Source organism: Gymnodraco acuticeps, unplaced genomic scaffold (assembly GCF_902827175.1).
Source record: "Gymnodraco acuticeps unplaced genomic scaffold, fGymAcu1.1, whole genome shotgun sequence".
NCBI classification, from domain to species: Eukaryota; Metazoa; Chordata; class Actinopteri; order Perciformes; family Bathydraconidae; genus Gymnodraco; species Gymnodraco acuticeps.
Window position 1 is genome coordinate 4,533,742 of NW_022990966.1, and position 16,890 is coordinate 4,550,631.

The 16,890-nt window shown below is 39.4% G+C and overlaps 1 pseudogene; it reads right to left on the minus strand.

Annotated features, from left to right (window-relative positions):
• Positions 1-16,890, minus strand: part of LOC117558945 — a 76,969-nt pseudogene that overhangs the window by 14,926 nt on the left and 45,153 nt on the right.

Genomic DNA, 16,890 nt, shown 5'->3' on the forward strand with positions numbered 1-16,890 from the left:
TTGAACATCTGAATCAGCTTTATTGCCAAGTAGGTTTACACGTATTTAATTATTTAATAAAATGTTACATTGTGTTTAAAATCTTCCGAAAAATATTGAATTACAATAATTATTTTATCAAGTATAAACTACCAAGACCACTTGAGTGTAGTGAGAGGATAGGACTTCTCTTCATGGTGCAATTTTAGGACTTTAATGCTATTCAAAATAAAAACATCTCCAAAAATTAAAGGACCACAATGAACATGTTGAAATTCTAGTCTGCTGGTCAAATTAAATAGTCCTGAATATGTTTGTTGTTTATTTAATTAATACATCTTATGATAGAAAAACACAAGTTGACATATTTTATACATTTCTTAAACATGCTGCTTGTATGTTTTCTATAATAAGAAATTGATTTTGGTATAATAATAATAATAATAATAATGCATTACATTTTTTATTAGAGCGCTTTTACAGGTGCTCAAAGCGCTTTACAAGTACACATACACATATTAGACATGTAAGAGTCATTACTGCGGACATTACCCACAGGAGCAAATGTGGGTAAAGTGTCTTGCCCAAGGACACAACGGCCTGACGCAGTGGCGGCCGAGGCGGGATTCGAACTGGTATGTTAGACTGCTGGACCAATCAAAAACCACATTTAGAGAATTCATATTAGAATCTAGGACCACAATGTATGCATGAATGCACACACAGCGAGTTTCTACACACTCCTGTGCACATACTCGACTTTCTTCATTATTAAAACTGCAAGCTCAGCCAACTTGACAGTGGGGACAATGCTGGATAGAGGGAAAGAACAAATATAATGGTACCGTTGAAAATAAATAAGTACAATTAATACAATGAGTGCACTTAGTTTTCATTGTGCACTCCTGAGCAAGTCGTAACTCATTTACATTTGAAATCTGTCAGCCCCATCTGAAGAGTGGTGCTACTCTTTGTTTTTGCTTTCTGGGCTCTACTGATGATCTGCACTTGCAAAGCTTAGCATCAGTTTGGTCTAAAAGAAAAATGAAATGGTCACACTGAGTTTTTGCCCTTCTTAGGTGGAGAGATGGGAAAAAAGTTAAATGACGAGCGCAGACAAGAATCTGCAGGGATCAAATGTTTTGATTTCACTTTTGTTCCTTAAAGGTGGTGGCTGGTTTGTCTTTACAATATCAGGTTTGTTTCTATACGTTATTAGACACAACCCACTTTGTGGCTGAGCAGCTAAACATCTTCTTTTATCCATTTCTTGTATCATGTTATTCCGTGTTTTCCTATCCTAAATGCATTAGACACTAAATCCAAGATGTGTCCATCAATGTGTGCTTAGAAAAACTAATGTAACAAACATAGACTTTTTTTCAATCACAATCCAGACACACTGTGTGTTTAGTCAACATGCAAACTTGAAGTGATGAAAGTCGAGCTGAGCATGACAAGTTGTGTCTTCAATGCCCTTCAATTTGCACCAAATTGACCAGGTCAATCGTTTTATCAAGATAAACCCATCAATAAGCAACATTTTTTATGTTATCTGATATTTGAGCCTACAGCTTCATGAGGCTGCCATTAACATTCGGTTTCATTCAATGTATTATGGTCAGGGGAATCACCAACAATCTGACATTTGCAGAGGTCACATTTCACTGTGTTACGTAACTGTAAAGGAGACAGATGAGCAGGTAATGGAAGAGGAAAAATGGCTTATGTCACTTTCTCACAGAGAATCATTAAATACTGTGATCATATGAGAAGAGTGTACATGGTTTTAATGGCCTTTGGACATTTTGTTTTGTTGGCTTGGTCCTGCAGCTCTTGTTCAACCCTCTTTAACAATAAGCCAGTTAGCCCATGGTCACATTTTACATTTCAATTGTTGGCCTTGGTTAAGTTGGGGCCAACCAGTCTGCCAAACCAGGCTTTAGCCTACTTTAGATTGCACCCTAGGCCTTGGACTAATATAGATGTCCCAGAAAGTTACCAGCTCAGAGCTAAGTTTAATAGAGACAAAAATAGAAACAACAGTTGCTGAATTTGAACTGAAATACAACTTTTCTTTTTTGTTCCGTCATTTGATGTCAACACTACAGTGAGTCTGATATATTACACTTGAAAATGCTTTAAATGAGAAAGAGACACCGGTAGAAGAATGAGAGTGGGCCGTAGCCCGAGAGCACACAGATGGCCTCTTGTTATTAGTGTGAGTCATGAAATATACTTTGCATAGCGTGTAATTAACTAAAACAGCTAGTGTATTTTTGGTACGTGATGCAGATGATGCTTTTTTAAGAGCACACATCTGCAGCTCGAATGACCTAAAGACTTCAGTTTCTCTCTCTGTTGTTTTTTATGTGATGTGAACTGTAGAGACACAGATACAGCTAAGAATATGCCCAGGCTTTTTTTTCTACACACCAAATTCAAGAATCACAGTGAAAAATAGCAAGTAGAGGGTTGACCGGCAGATATCCACCACTCTGCCTGCCTGCCAACAACGCTTGACTTTCCAAAATGTCAAAAATAAAGGGAGATAGTGATACAAAATCTCCAGCAGAAAGGGCTGCAGCAGATCCTGACCTCTGACCTTTTAAAAAAACAAGTTTGTCTGCTGCTACTGTAGACTGGTTTTTCCAAACATGCTAAAAAATGCAGTGAAATCCACGAAAGAAAAACATCTTCTGCTTGCATCGATCGAGGAGAAAACTTTAAAAATAAATCGATAAAGGTGTTATTTTTCTGAGACAGACCTCCACTCGGGCATACAAGTAGCTACATCTATGCATAATAAATGTTAACTGCCTGGTTTTTAAAACAAGGGAAGTGGGTTTTTTCAGAAACTTCATTTCAGGGATGCGATTAATTATCGCGTTAAACTTTGTTCTACTGCGAGAGAGCGGAGTGAGGATTTTGGAGAGCTGTGCCCTGAGCCGTCGACAGCCTGTAGATCTTCCGACATCTCTGCAGAAAACTACAACATCAGTGATCAACTGAAGAGTGTAAGAGTGAGCATTTGCACACAGATACACACACACAGAGGTGGAAGTAGATAATTGTCCGTTTTATGTCCTCTTTTCAACTTTTAACTAGAAGATAATGAGTAAAATACAAACACTATCAAGCATAAAAATAAAGAAGTGTATCGTTTTTTTCCCTGTTGGGTGAAAACCATGAATACCACAGTTTAGATCATTAACATGTTTATATGAACCTCTTTCAGGACACGCTAGTTTGTTTAAAACACTGTATGAATTGTTTTCTGAGGCGTTTTGTTTATCCGTTAACCTGAAACGTATTCGTGCTTTTTGTAATGTGTATTGTACGATCAGAAACTGAGAAGAAACTAGTAACTAAAAATCTTAAGGGGCCCTATTAAGCGCCTTGTGGTTTTCCCTTTCCTGTGGTGTTATATATGTTTTTGTGCATGTAAATGGTCTGCAAAGGCTACAATCCCAACTCTCCCACACACACAAAATTAGCACAACATCAAAACTGTAGAAAGTATTTATGTGAATCAGCACCCACATCTCCAATTTTTCAGCAACATACATACATATATATATATATGGGGGCGGGTGGCGCAGTGGTCTGTGCATCCGATCATCAGATCAAGGGGGAGTGCTGGGGAACTCCAGTTCGAAACCCGCTCCTGCCGCCACTGCGTCAGGCCGTTGTGTCCTTGGGCAAGACACTTCACCCGGATTTGCTCCTGTGGGTATTGTCCACAGTACATGTATAATACTAATGTGTAACTGTAAAAGCGCCTCGATGACCTCGAGGCGTGAAGATGGACGGTGTGGCGCTGTGCAATGATCATCAGATCAAGGGGTGAAACCCGCCGCTGCTGCGTTTGTGAAGCCGGTGTGTCCTTGGGCAAGACACTTCACCTAAACTTGCTCCTGTGGGTATTGTCCACAGTATCTGCATGTATGTGTATGTGTAATGTGTGTATATGTAAAGCGCTTTGAGTCATTGAAAAAGCGCTATAATAAATGTAAGGAATTATTATTATTATTATACAGTCCGGTATTGGGTTCATTGACTGTTGTTTTCTAATTTCCCAATTTGGAAAAGAGCCGAGCCACTCAGAGCTTTGTTGGTGGGACTCTGACGTCATAGAGGCAGATAACCACTGAAAACAGATCACAAATATGGTGAGAAGTATGAATGAGATTGATTCTGCTCAATTGTAATTATTTTGACGGGAAAGTTGGCTGTTTCTACAGAAAAACTAAGTTGATAAGACAGATATGTCAGCTTCTACAGAGTAACAGAAAACGGGTATCACACAATGTCAGGCTCAATATGTGAAACAAATTCTACTGTTTTTACTTAACGTTTACTGTACTTTACTTGACCTCCTCTCTGGAAAACATATCACCAATTTTGTGGATGTTTCTGCTTTCAGATCTGATTGCATGTGTCTCTTAGGACTTAAAAACGTATCTGAAATTGCTAAGATAACAAGAATTGTGTCCTTTTCAAAGGTCCTTAAAAGTTATGGTTGCACTTTTTATCTGACAGCCATATTTTCTCCATCTGATCGTTTCGTTTTGACAAAAATAAAAAAATCGTAATCTACGAATTAACGAATGCGATACATTTGTTGGATTAAAAAGTAAAATGTTATAGTACAGTTTTTCATTATGTAATGCAGTGAAAGTCAAATCACTCAGTATAGCCTTTTAACTGTATTGGAGTCCAGAACTTGAATAAAAGCACTACTTTCTACTTCTGCAGACACAAGCACACTACATGTACCCTTTCCTCCCGTACGCCCTCTATGGTCACTGTATACACATTTTTCTACAACACTCACACAAACTTCTGCCCAGAGACTGCTTCAATGCACAATAGGAAGTATTACTTTAGAGAAGGTACACACACAAGCCCTCCATCACACCGCCTTTATTGTCCGTCACATGAATAATCCAACAGCGCTGCTAAAAGCCTCCCAGTCTGCAGCTTCAGCCCTGAAGTCTATCGCTCCAAGCGCACAAGCTGTCCCAAAAACCCAGTGCAGCATGTGAAGCCTCCCAGCAGACACTTAACAGCTCCTCCTCGTACAAAAAGCACAGCAACACGCCTGTTTACTTGTTTATGTAGGTCTCTAAAACTCTGCAAAACAAGGATGAATAGCAAGTCAACTACAACCAGTTCCTCATGGTGTGGATTCAGATCCGTTTGTCTGCAGTTTCTCTCTTTTGGCATAACAGATTGTCAGAAAATATGACTACACCAAGCAGAAACTGTTTAGGGATTTAGAGAAAACATATAATGCTAATGTTATTGTTCATATTTGTATTTTGTGCCTTTCCTGTGACATTTCTGCTTGCTTTAATGTTCAAAAAGGTCTTTATTTTTCTCATACTGCCTGTTGCAGCACCTCTTTTCACCCTCTGTCTGAAACCAGACATGTGATTGGTCATCAGCTGAGAGATGTCCCACCCCTTAGCCTATCAAATACAATGTGTTGAAGTGCTAGCCAATAGAAGCGCGAGTGCTACATAGTGATGTCACTATGGTACAGAAGTAAACAAAGGAGTCCAATGGAGATGTTTCAGACAGGGAGGGTGGGGGCTTATGGGAGAGAAACTTTGGGATGTTAGCCTTTACAGACCATTTACATGCACAACATCCTATAACACCGTTTTTTTGTTTGATACTTTCATTCCTTTGTTTTGTTTTTTGTATTACATTTATCTAGCTGCCACTTTTATCCAAAGGGACTAACAACATGTATTTTTCTCTTCTTTAGGGATCAATAATACATAATAGTTCATTATTCATGTGTATTGTACCTTAAACACTGATGGGAACTCTTAATACTCCTCTGCGCCAAAATTACAGACACATTTCTGCTTGTTTACTGAAGTAAAGTGATTCTGACGGTGATAAATAGTCATTAGTGCCTCCCTGGTGATAAGAGGAGATTCCTGCTCACACACAGAGAGAGCTGCTGCGTTAACAAGTCCTGCAGACAGCAACAACAGGGAAAAAGCAGAACTGCCGTTTTTTTCTAAGGGTAATATATCTCTTTTAGAAAGGTGGAGAGGCGTTAAACAGCCTTGAGGAAGCAGTAAAGAGAAGAGGCGCTCGTTCACAGGACGTAATAGGAGCTCTGGTGACTGGAGGTTTGAAACACTGCCTCACACTGCTGTTTCATCTCATTCTCTCTATATAAGTCTCTGGCTAAAACTAAAAGGCGTGATGCTCATGGAGGTGAGGGCCTAATGTCTACTCCCTTTAGGACCATGTACAAATCTATTTTCACTACTTTATTCTGTTGTAGCAAGAATGTAAAACAAGAATCTTAGGTATAAAAACTGTGGCGTCTTTTCCATGAGACACTGCAGATCTGAAATAAAGTCATGTTTTCAAACTTCTGTCATACTCAGAGACAACTCCAGAAAAAAAAGTCTTTGCCACCTTGTCTCTAAAAGAAGAAGAAACAAATCCTATCCTGCAAATATATTCTTTATTGAAGATGAAATATTGTTTGGGATAAAAAATGTACGCTTCAATTACACTGATGCAGATGCATCTTGTGATCAATTAACTACTTATCTCAATAAATATGTTGCCTTTGCTTTGATATATAAAGCCTACGCTCATTTCCCCTGTAACACATTATGTCTCTGTTATTTGAGATGCATTAGATTTAGAGACTAAACCAATCTTAAAAGCTCTGGAGTAGTTAAACAAGGACAACCAGAGCTGCACCTTCAGACCGTTTTGTCCAATGAGTGTGTGTTTAAATCTGTCTATTTTTAAGAACTCTGGGAAATCAAGTCTATAAAATGGACTCACTGCCACTAATGGCCAATACAAATCCTGTTCTGGTTGTAACTCTTTTAGGATACAGATGGACGGATGTGAGAGACTGACAGGTAGAGCGACTCAAGTGCGCCAAACTTGTTTTTGGTAGTTACATACTGCATCTTTTTATCGATTGTGATTTAATTCGCATTTAGATTTAAAACAAGTCAGTGACTGTGACGTCAAATTGCAAACAGGTAAACATTCAATGATTAACAACACACTGAGTTACACCACAGACAGTTTTAAAGCCTGAAGCACTTTTGGTTTAGAGTCTCTGTATTTCAAGTGATCGTGGACAGAACAGACCCCTCAAGAACTCTAAATGGCCAATAACTTAAAGCATTTGAGCACCCGTAAATATCACCAAGTATTTATCATCTGGCTTTGCTTCCCAGCCTTTTTGCATCCTAACGCGTCTGTTGAGATTTAAACAGCTGACTTCTCTGTGATGACTCGGCTGGATCGAGCCGCTGGCTGAATGAACAGGACTGCTGTGACTGACAGAACCAACTCTAATCTACCTGCTTCAACATTCAATTACCGTGCTGCGAATGGATCTGGCCCTTCCTACATCCAGGACATGGTTAAACCGTACACCCCAGCGCGTGCACTACGCTCTGCATCAGCCAAACGACTCGTTGCGCCCTCGCTGCGAGGGGGACCCAAGTTCCCATCGGCGAAAACACGTGGGTTTGCTATCCTGGCTCCAAGATGGTGGAATGAGCTCCCCATTGACATCAGGACGGCAGATAGCTTGCACATCTTCCGGCGCAAACTGAAAACTCATCTCTTTCGACTCCACTTCGAGCGTTAGAACGATTAACGAAGCACTTTTATACTAATAAAGGACTGGCTTATCTAAAGCCAGTTGAGTAGCACTTGAAATGTTTGGCTCTATGAAACCTGATATACTTATATGATTCTGTTTTCTTCAAGGTTGTGTCTTCCTGGTCGAATGTACTTATTGTAAGTCGCTTTGGACAAAAGCGTCAGCTAAATGCAATGTAATGTAATAATGTAATGTAATTCAATTACATCCAAGTGTGTATATTTTTACAAACTGGCAGGAACAAGCGTCTACGAGGGACAGGTGTAGATACAAATGTCTTTATAGAGGCCCTTTTGGGGGTTCCATTTTCTGTAGGGTGTTAAATGCATGTAAATGGTCTGCAAAAGCGAGGTATTTGACAAGAGGTATTATTATAAAACACTCTTTTAAAATACATCAAGCTTTTTCCCATGAGAAGAAGTCAGAGCAGGACAGAGTGAAAGAGAGGCTGGAGAGAGAAAGGAAAATGCTTATGAAGGCAGATTGGTACCAGATATTATTGCATGAGTGACGGGGCGTGTAACAGCTGACACACATTCGGGTCTCCTCAGAATCAGACAGCCCACGTCTGAGCTCCTGCCAGAAACTGTTTATCTTCATCACAGCGGCGCCGCAGCAGCTGTCACGCATCCCAGGAACAAAAGAGCTAACTGAGGAGAGGAGGACGAGCTCTGCCCACATCGCTATTCCTGTTCTGTGTTTACACCAGGGGTCAGATTCCAGCTGCACACAGCAAGAACAGGGCCCACCTTAACAATTAATTCAATTGTTTTCCAACGATGTGAGTCTATTATACTTCTTCCCGGAAAAACTATGAGTGTTGAAATGTGCGATTCAAGGCATATTCTGTTAAATCAGGAGGAGCTGCTGACTCATGCTGAGGGTTGTTGTGTTTAGAACAAGAACGGTTATCTTGTCATATGATAGTTTTACTTTTTTGACTCATTTTGATGCTTCACTTAGCAGATTTCTAAGTGAACTGCTGCTGTGTAATGAGCTTCAATCGCACGCTGGGGACGTAATGCAAATAAGCATCCTGTCCTTTCTAATTGAGCATCATTGTTTTCCTAGAATACTTTCTTAAACTAAAAGTTTTCTCAGTGGGTGAGGAGGCCAGTCAACCACAACTTAGTCTCACAAAAATGAAAGAACAAAACAAACAAAGAGACAACTTGATCCATAAGAAAGTAGGAGTAATTCAAAAACTTTTTACAATGACTGTTTCAGTTGTTTATCTCTTCTTTACAGACCTGTAATGAGGCAGAAAATAGAATTACAACTTGATAAAGCTTTTTAAAGGGTTTCATGGTTTCCTTTTCCTTTGAAAGGAACAATTACTGTATTGGTATGGTTACAATATATATAAGGTTGTGTTAATAAATTAGTCTTTTCAACTGCAGATACTGCAATTGTTTTTTAACTGTTTTCATATCAAACTCATTAAAAACAGCTGAAAGTGAATTACAATATTATTATTGAATAGAAGAAGCACTGAACGCCAATACAAACAGGCCTGTCCTTATTTTCCAGTGTATAAATACTATCTGGTATAGTTGAGGAGTCAGTGGGTCACATGGCAAGAAAGCTAATCAAAGTTAATTAGACTTTTCAACAAGAATATCTAAAATTCGATAAAAAGAGCTGTGTCTTAATTGGTCAGTATAGATAAATATCTGGTATGGATTTGGAGTCAATAGGTCACAGGATATGGCGGGCACTTAAAAAGTTGGAATCTATCATAAGACATTAGTCAAACAAAAAGGGTTTCCACATTTGACACATTTATATGTATTCTTTAAGCATAACTTTGACTGTTATGGGCAAGTTAGCATTATATTAACCATAGAAAGAGTTGGATGTAAACATGTTTACCCATGCTCAGACACATTATTCATGCATAAACAATATTATAGTCAATAGTCACAGGGTTATACTTGTTTATAATTTAAATTCAAAAGTGAGGAAAAAAAGTAGGAAAGTGAAAAAATATGTACAATTGGGTATGCATGAATACGGTCAAATGTATGTAGAGCCAGATAGGGAAAATAACCCGATAAATAAGTCATACTTATGAACTTACAGTACACACACACACGCACGCACGCACGCACGCACGCACGCACGCACGCACGCACGCACGCACGCACGCACGCACGCACGCACGCACGCACACACACACACACACACAAACACACACACACACACAAACACACAAACACACACACACACACACACACACACACACACACACACACACACACACACACACACACACACACAGCAAAGAGACTGCCTGCTATGTCGGTGAGAAGCGGCAAAGGGCACAGGACATAATGAGGCAGCCGGTATTGCATGTATAATTTATTGTGTTTGAGGCACACAGAGAAAAACCTATTGAGGTGGAGAGAAAATGAAGTATAAAAACAGCACAAGGACAGGTAAACAACGTCAGACTTGTCATGAGAGAAAAGAGAGAGGATGTGTGGAGGGGAGGATGAAAATATGAGGAAATGTCAGGTCAGATATCTGGCTCCTGAAAGTGTGAGTGTGTGCTTAAGCCTGTACTACTGATCTCATGAAGGTAGGTAAGGACAAATATTGATGATAAATTAAAAAGCCAGTTCCCTTTTCATGTGTTTTCACACCACAATCCTTGAATTTCCTTTAAGATTTGCCATCAGGAATTGGTTAAAAGATGATAACTTGAAATAACGTGGAAAGATCTTGTCAATAAAATGGAAAAGTGGGAAATTAGAAATCAAGTTTATCTTTTTGACGATAGAAAAATGGGGGAGGTAAACACAACATATTATTAATAATAACCCTCCGGTTAGATGTGACAATTAATGTACTTAGAATGTAAAATGCATTTTATTCAGGGATGAAGGCAGAAGGTAATGTACTTTACATACTGTATATGTATCATGGCTAACGCAGGAGACGCGTTGACTGAAATTATATTGAGAGCAGCTTTACAAGTGAGTCCTTAGCAGTTGGCTTGAGTCAAAATCAAATCCTACCACACCGAAAACATCTTACAAAAAGGCAATGTCAGACTGAACAATGTAGTAGTAACAACACAGCCATTGAGAGATGAGATAAGATCTGTGCATGACCGCATGTGCTAGTGTCAGGATGACCAAGGAGCCGAGGTCGGGCCTTATTGCCTTTTCTAACATTCTGAAATCCATTATGTGTTGAACAAATCAGTTATCAATCATAGCATAGAAAATCCTAGACAAAGTTGCGGTCAACAAAAAACACTGCGACCCTCTCCCTCTCCCTATCAGTGCAACCCACATTATGTCCAAGAGAGAGAGAGCACAAAGAGAGGCTCCGTTTCTCCCGTGTTAGTATTCAAAGTTAATGTAAACTTTTGAATAATGTACTTCATCTACTACAAGTAGTTTGAATGTAATAATTATGTTGTTTGTTGTTTGTGGAAGCGTATAACTTTTTGAAAATGAATCTGAACTTTTCGATCTTTTACGATTATAAACTGAAGCAATATAAAAATGAGCCCCATTAACTGAGTATTAAACAACAGCATATCCGGTCATAGTCCGGTAATTGACTGCTAACGGAAACTCTGCTACACAATTCTTATTCTTATTATTGAAACATGACCGGTAAGTTTTGAATTTGTCCGGTAAAATAAATGATTTCAGGACATTTAACAAGAAAGAAATCCTAGCGGAAACCCTGACACAGATATGTGTGTGTGTGTGTGTGTGTGTGTGTGTGTGTGTGTGTGTGTGTGTGTGTGTGTGTGTGTGTGTGTGTGTGTGTACAGGGCAAGGTAACTTACCCTCTTGCGCAGGTTGCAGGTGAGGATGAGGTTGCGGGAGAAGGAGTTTGCGAAGGCGGTGTAAAACTCCAGCACTTTGAGCAAGGCTTCCCTCCTGATGACGTGGAGGTCGCAGTACGTTAGCGCTCGGACGTTAGCGCACGCGTGGGCCAGGTTGGTTTCCTTCCAGAAGACGTCTCCAAACACGTCACCTTTACCTGCAGACAAAAGAGTTTTCAATATTGATACTTCAAATGTGTACAAAAGATGACACCTCAAAACTCACAAGGACATTCCATTTAATTAGCAAAATCTTTAATACTGTAGATTTAATACGGTATGTGAAGCCGACTTGATGCTTCAATTAATCTATTAGTCAATTGACAAAAAATGTAAAAGATTAATTTTCAATTTATATGGATTTTTTAGGATAAATGCTGAATTATAACATATTCAGGTAATTCAATTGTGATGCTTTTTCTTATGCAACAGTTTAAGAGATATCTTTAGTTTTTAAAAGTTTTAGGAATTTGATGATGGATGGTGATGGATAGTGTTTACAATGTCCTGATATCTAGATATCTATAGATCTACTGATATTAATATCAAACTATCAACAAACTATCAATGGCTTACTCAAGAAAAATAACACAACACAGGTATCAACTAAAAGACAGAACAAAATACAAATAATTGCAGTTGGATTTCAGGGTTAGTGGATATAAAGCCTGTCAAATTCCCTCTGTCATTGTGTCTAGCTATAGCTCTCTGAGCAACACTTTAAAAATATATATTTTGGAAACCGTATTTTTAAACCTTAACGACATCTTAGTTCTCATGTATTGTGACAGCTATAAGACCACACAGGACAACATTAAACAGGAGAAGTGACGGTACATTGGCTGAGATGTGCTAATTGAGAGAGAAAACAAATCAAATATATATTTTAGGGGGCTTTTGTGGAAGGAAAAAAGGAGAGTGACATCCTCTGTTCATCAGATCATATTGATTGTCAACTTGTTGTGTATTGTTAGAGTTTTATGAATAAGGGCGACAGAAGACAGTTCAGGGGACATTAAAGTGTCCCTATTTTGCTTTAAGGGATTTCCCCTTTCCTGTAGTGTGTTATTTAGGTTTGTGTGCAAGTGAATGGTCTGCAAAGGCTAACATCCCAAAATTCCCTCCAGAGTTTCTCCATGACTTTTACCATAAACCATTTCCCTCTCTACATACAGTAGAGCACACCTACTTTCTTTTTCTGTCCATGGCAACAGTTTTACCTGACCAGGTGCTTAGCAACCAGAGCTGCTGATTCCACCATGCACATGTACCTGATACCAAGAATAACAAGGCAAGGCAAGGCAAGGCAAGGCAAGGCAAGGCAAGGCAAGGCAAGGCAAGGCAAGGCAAGGCAAGGCAAGGCAAGGCAAGGCAAGGCAAGGCAAGGCAAGGCAAGGCAAGGCAAGGCAAGGCAAGGCAAGGCAAGGCAAGGCAAGGCAAGGCAAGGCAAGGCAAGGCAAGGCAAGGCAAGGCAAGGCAAGGCAAGGCAAGGCAAGGCAAGGCAAGGCAAGGCAAGGCAAGGCAAGGCAAGGCAAGTTTATTTATATAGCACTTTTCAACACAAGGCAATTCAAAGTGCTTGTAACAGGTACAGTGATTCCTATAATTAACAATCCTACATAATCAGAGTGGAATGAAAAAGAGAAAACAAGAAAATGAAAATACTCTTTTAGGACTCAGAGCAAATTGATGTTGAATCCTAGACTGTTCGTGAATGCTGTGATCAAAAAGTGTAATATATTTCAAAGAGACCGAGGATAAAAAGGGACAATTAAAACCTTTCCTTCTCAACTTGACATTTAAAGTTATGTTTGCACTTTCTTCCCTTTGATCAAACAAGTGTGTGCTTCACATGCTGGTTGTTATGGTGAAGATAACAAATATTTTGCAAAAGGAAGTTGTTATTTTCTTGCAAAAATGAACTGAAATGTAGTGCAGCTTGTAGCACTGATCCTTCTTAAATGTATTTACTTTTCCCTCATTGGCTTCAACCCAACCGCAGCCACCTGGACCCTTGACTTATCAACTGCCAGCATAAATTCTTCATGCTAATCAGCCGCAGCAGATGACCGGGTGTGTTTACACTTGTTAGCGTCTCCTGGGCAACGCCAAAGTTGTCCCTACAATAATGAGGGGAAGAGGAATCATAATTACACGCAGCCTCAGATGTGTCATGTCATCAAAAGCTGTGAAAAATAAACTAATCCTTGAACTTTTAAAATAAACAATGACTACTTACAGGAAATTATTATCCTGTATAATGCATTTATTATGCCTATTACAACTCCCTACACTAAGCTTTGATCTATCGCTAAATCTGTTTTGATTTAGATTTATTTTAAACATAAGTAAAATAATATTTTGGGGCGTTTTATTTGATTTAAATTCATGTATATATATATATGGAAGTATAAGTCAAAAACAAATAATATTTTTGTATTTTTATAGTGATTATAATGAATCATACATTTTTTATTTATTACAACAATTAGAATTATGATACACACTATGATACTTGCAAAAATAAATATCAAGCAACAATGAGGTACTAGGATACTGGAAATGTTTTGTAGTTTTAAAATACTAAGTTGTGTTAGGATTGTTCTTATGAATATTTATATATTACTCATAGCTATAATAATACAGTAGCCTACTACTGTATTAGTCAAATATAACACATTAATACACACAAATATAAATGGTATGTATTATAGACATGGCTGCCATAGAAAGTGTTTTGTTCAGTAGCAAACAGAATATGAGATGCAGTAACAGCAGAAAAGAAAAGTGAAATGCGGGCTAATCACATTTCAAATCTGTGTCGACCCTGCCACAGCCATCCGCTCAGCATTTCTCTGAGCTGTCCCAGATACGATGTGACAAAAACGAGTCCACAATGTCCTGGAGCTGTCACAACACCCTGAGTAATAGACGTATCCAGCATGCCGTCGCAAAATGCAGACAGAGTGTGTGTGTCACTGCGAGTATGATCCCGACAGTCCTTACTCCGCGCACCCCAAGGGCCATTTTCTCTCCGAAACATCCAACATTGACTCGTCTGGAATGAGCTCCCCAGAGATCTGCAGCTCCTCGCCAATTATCCGTGTCGATGCAGACGCGGTCACAAGGGGCCAGGGGGGCGATGGAAAGTGTGTGCAGTGTGACACTTAGAACAGGGTTCAAAGTCACAATGACGACTGTTACTATAGGGTGGGTGGAGATGGATATATCGGTGACGTGACTCCTGTCAACAGGCTTTGTAATGCTGCTATTACTCACCCACAACCAACATCATTGCTCATAATATTTTGCAAGACTGCTTACAGGGATAGTGAAGTACAGAAATGCCCTTGTACACTCTGTTACGTACTACAGTAGCATATGTACTAGCTAGTATATTTAAGGTGTATATTTGGTTTATGGCCTTGGTTCAGAAAATTAAAGCTTAACTTCTTTACTTAAACGTGCTTCTACGTAGCGAAATAGAAGAGGAAAATACCTAGAATTATCTCTTAAAGGTTGTTAATTGTCTTTCAATGGTTAATTACTTTCAAGCATACCTGTTCTTCCATATAAACATGGGAAAGTATTTAATGTATAGAGATATCCAAGTGTGCATGCAAGAGATATTGTTTGCATGTGCACACAATGTCATATATGTTATACATATTATTTCACATGTTTCTGATACTGTACACGTCATGAGCCCATGCTGATGCAGATAAAACAGCAGATGTAAATTATTCCACTACGCAGTGTAGTCCCTTGTGTAGTTTTAACAACATACAGTATGGGCAGTCTAATGTGATACTAGATTAGATGTTTCTATATAGTTTGAACATAAACAAACTAATTTAATAAAGAAGGGGGACATGAGGTCTATAATGTTCTACCTCTGTGATTATTCCAAAAACTCTCCCCCCTTCCTGAAACGCCTTCATTGGACTCCTTTGTTTACTTCCGTTACACTCGCTCTTCTATTGGCCTGCGAATCAACACATTGTACGCCATAGGCTAAGAAACAGGACTATAAACGGCTGACCTATGACAACAGAGCCGATCAGTAACTTCGTCACTGTGGACTGATGGCTTCGGGCCTTCATATTCGTCACTGTGGACTGATGGCTTCGGGCCTTGCATATGTGCACATTTTTATACAATTTCTACTATTTATTGATGTAGTGTTTATTGTATTTTATTTTGAAATGTGTTCCCCTTTCCCCATGTCTGTTGCCGTTGATTGTGTGCACCTGGTGCCCTGTGTTGTCTCCTCCCCCCTCACCTGTGTCCTGTTGGGTTGATTGGGTTGTGCATTTAGGCTCTGGGGTTTTTCTGTTTGAGAGAGTGTGTGGGAGATTCTTGTGGCTGGTGACGGTGCTCACGGGAACAGCAGGATTGAGGCTGTGTCCTGTGCTCGAGTTTAATAAATGCCCACACCGGGTTATATTTTTGGACGTTCTGCCTCTGCCTCCTTGCTTGATCGGGCCGCTCAATTGTCGGCTTCACAGAGGTGCTGCAGCACAGGCAGTTTGAGAAAAATAAAGAGCTTTCTGAACATTAAAGCATGGTGACATGTCCCAGTAGAGGCACACAATACAATTATGAACATGAGCAGAATATGTCCTCTTTAAAATTAAGTCAGGAGGACATATATTTGTCAACATGAGGATCAACTCGCAGCTAACATCATGACAAATGTGTAACTGGCACTGAATTCTGCTTGTGGTTGTGTCCACCATCAGCAGAAAAATAAATTGCCTGTGGGCAGGAGGGCAGGGAGTGGACCCTCGCATTGCTTTATCTCGCATTACAGTTCACCGCGCCTCGGGCAAGCAATCTCGGCTGATTCTCTGAGCCGGTGTGCTGATGCCTCCGTGCCACACTCAGGCCATTATCTCTGAAACCTGAGTGGGTGCAGACAGTCAATCAGCTGCTGTGACACTGATCCCCAACAGCAGCATTCATGGTCATTATTGTATTACAACGTTTAGCATTTAACACTCTTAAACAATTAAGGTTCTTCCAGACTCAGCCCAGATGTTGTTCCTGCTACAGATAAATAGTTATGAAGCAATATTTCTGACATTGTTTAAATTGTTCCAGTTTTAGACGATGAATAATTATACTCAATACGTTCATTGTAGAAAAAAGTATCAAGTAAGTTAAAGTGGACCTATCATGCTATTTTTAGGCAATAAAGCAGAGAGAGAGGGTTTTATTTTCTGACACTTTGTGAGTTCCCCGACATACCGGGGACACATATTTATGTATAAAAGACATCCAAAAGTGCTTTTTGCATGATAGGTCCCCTTTAAATGACTTCATTCTGTTCCCCACGAGAGGAACTTGTGTCTAAAAGTCCTAACATGATCAGTGTGATATTAATCATAACCAC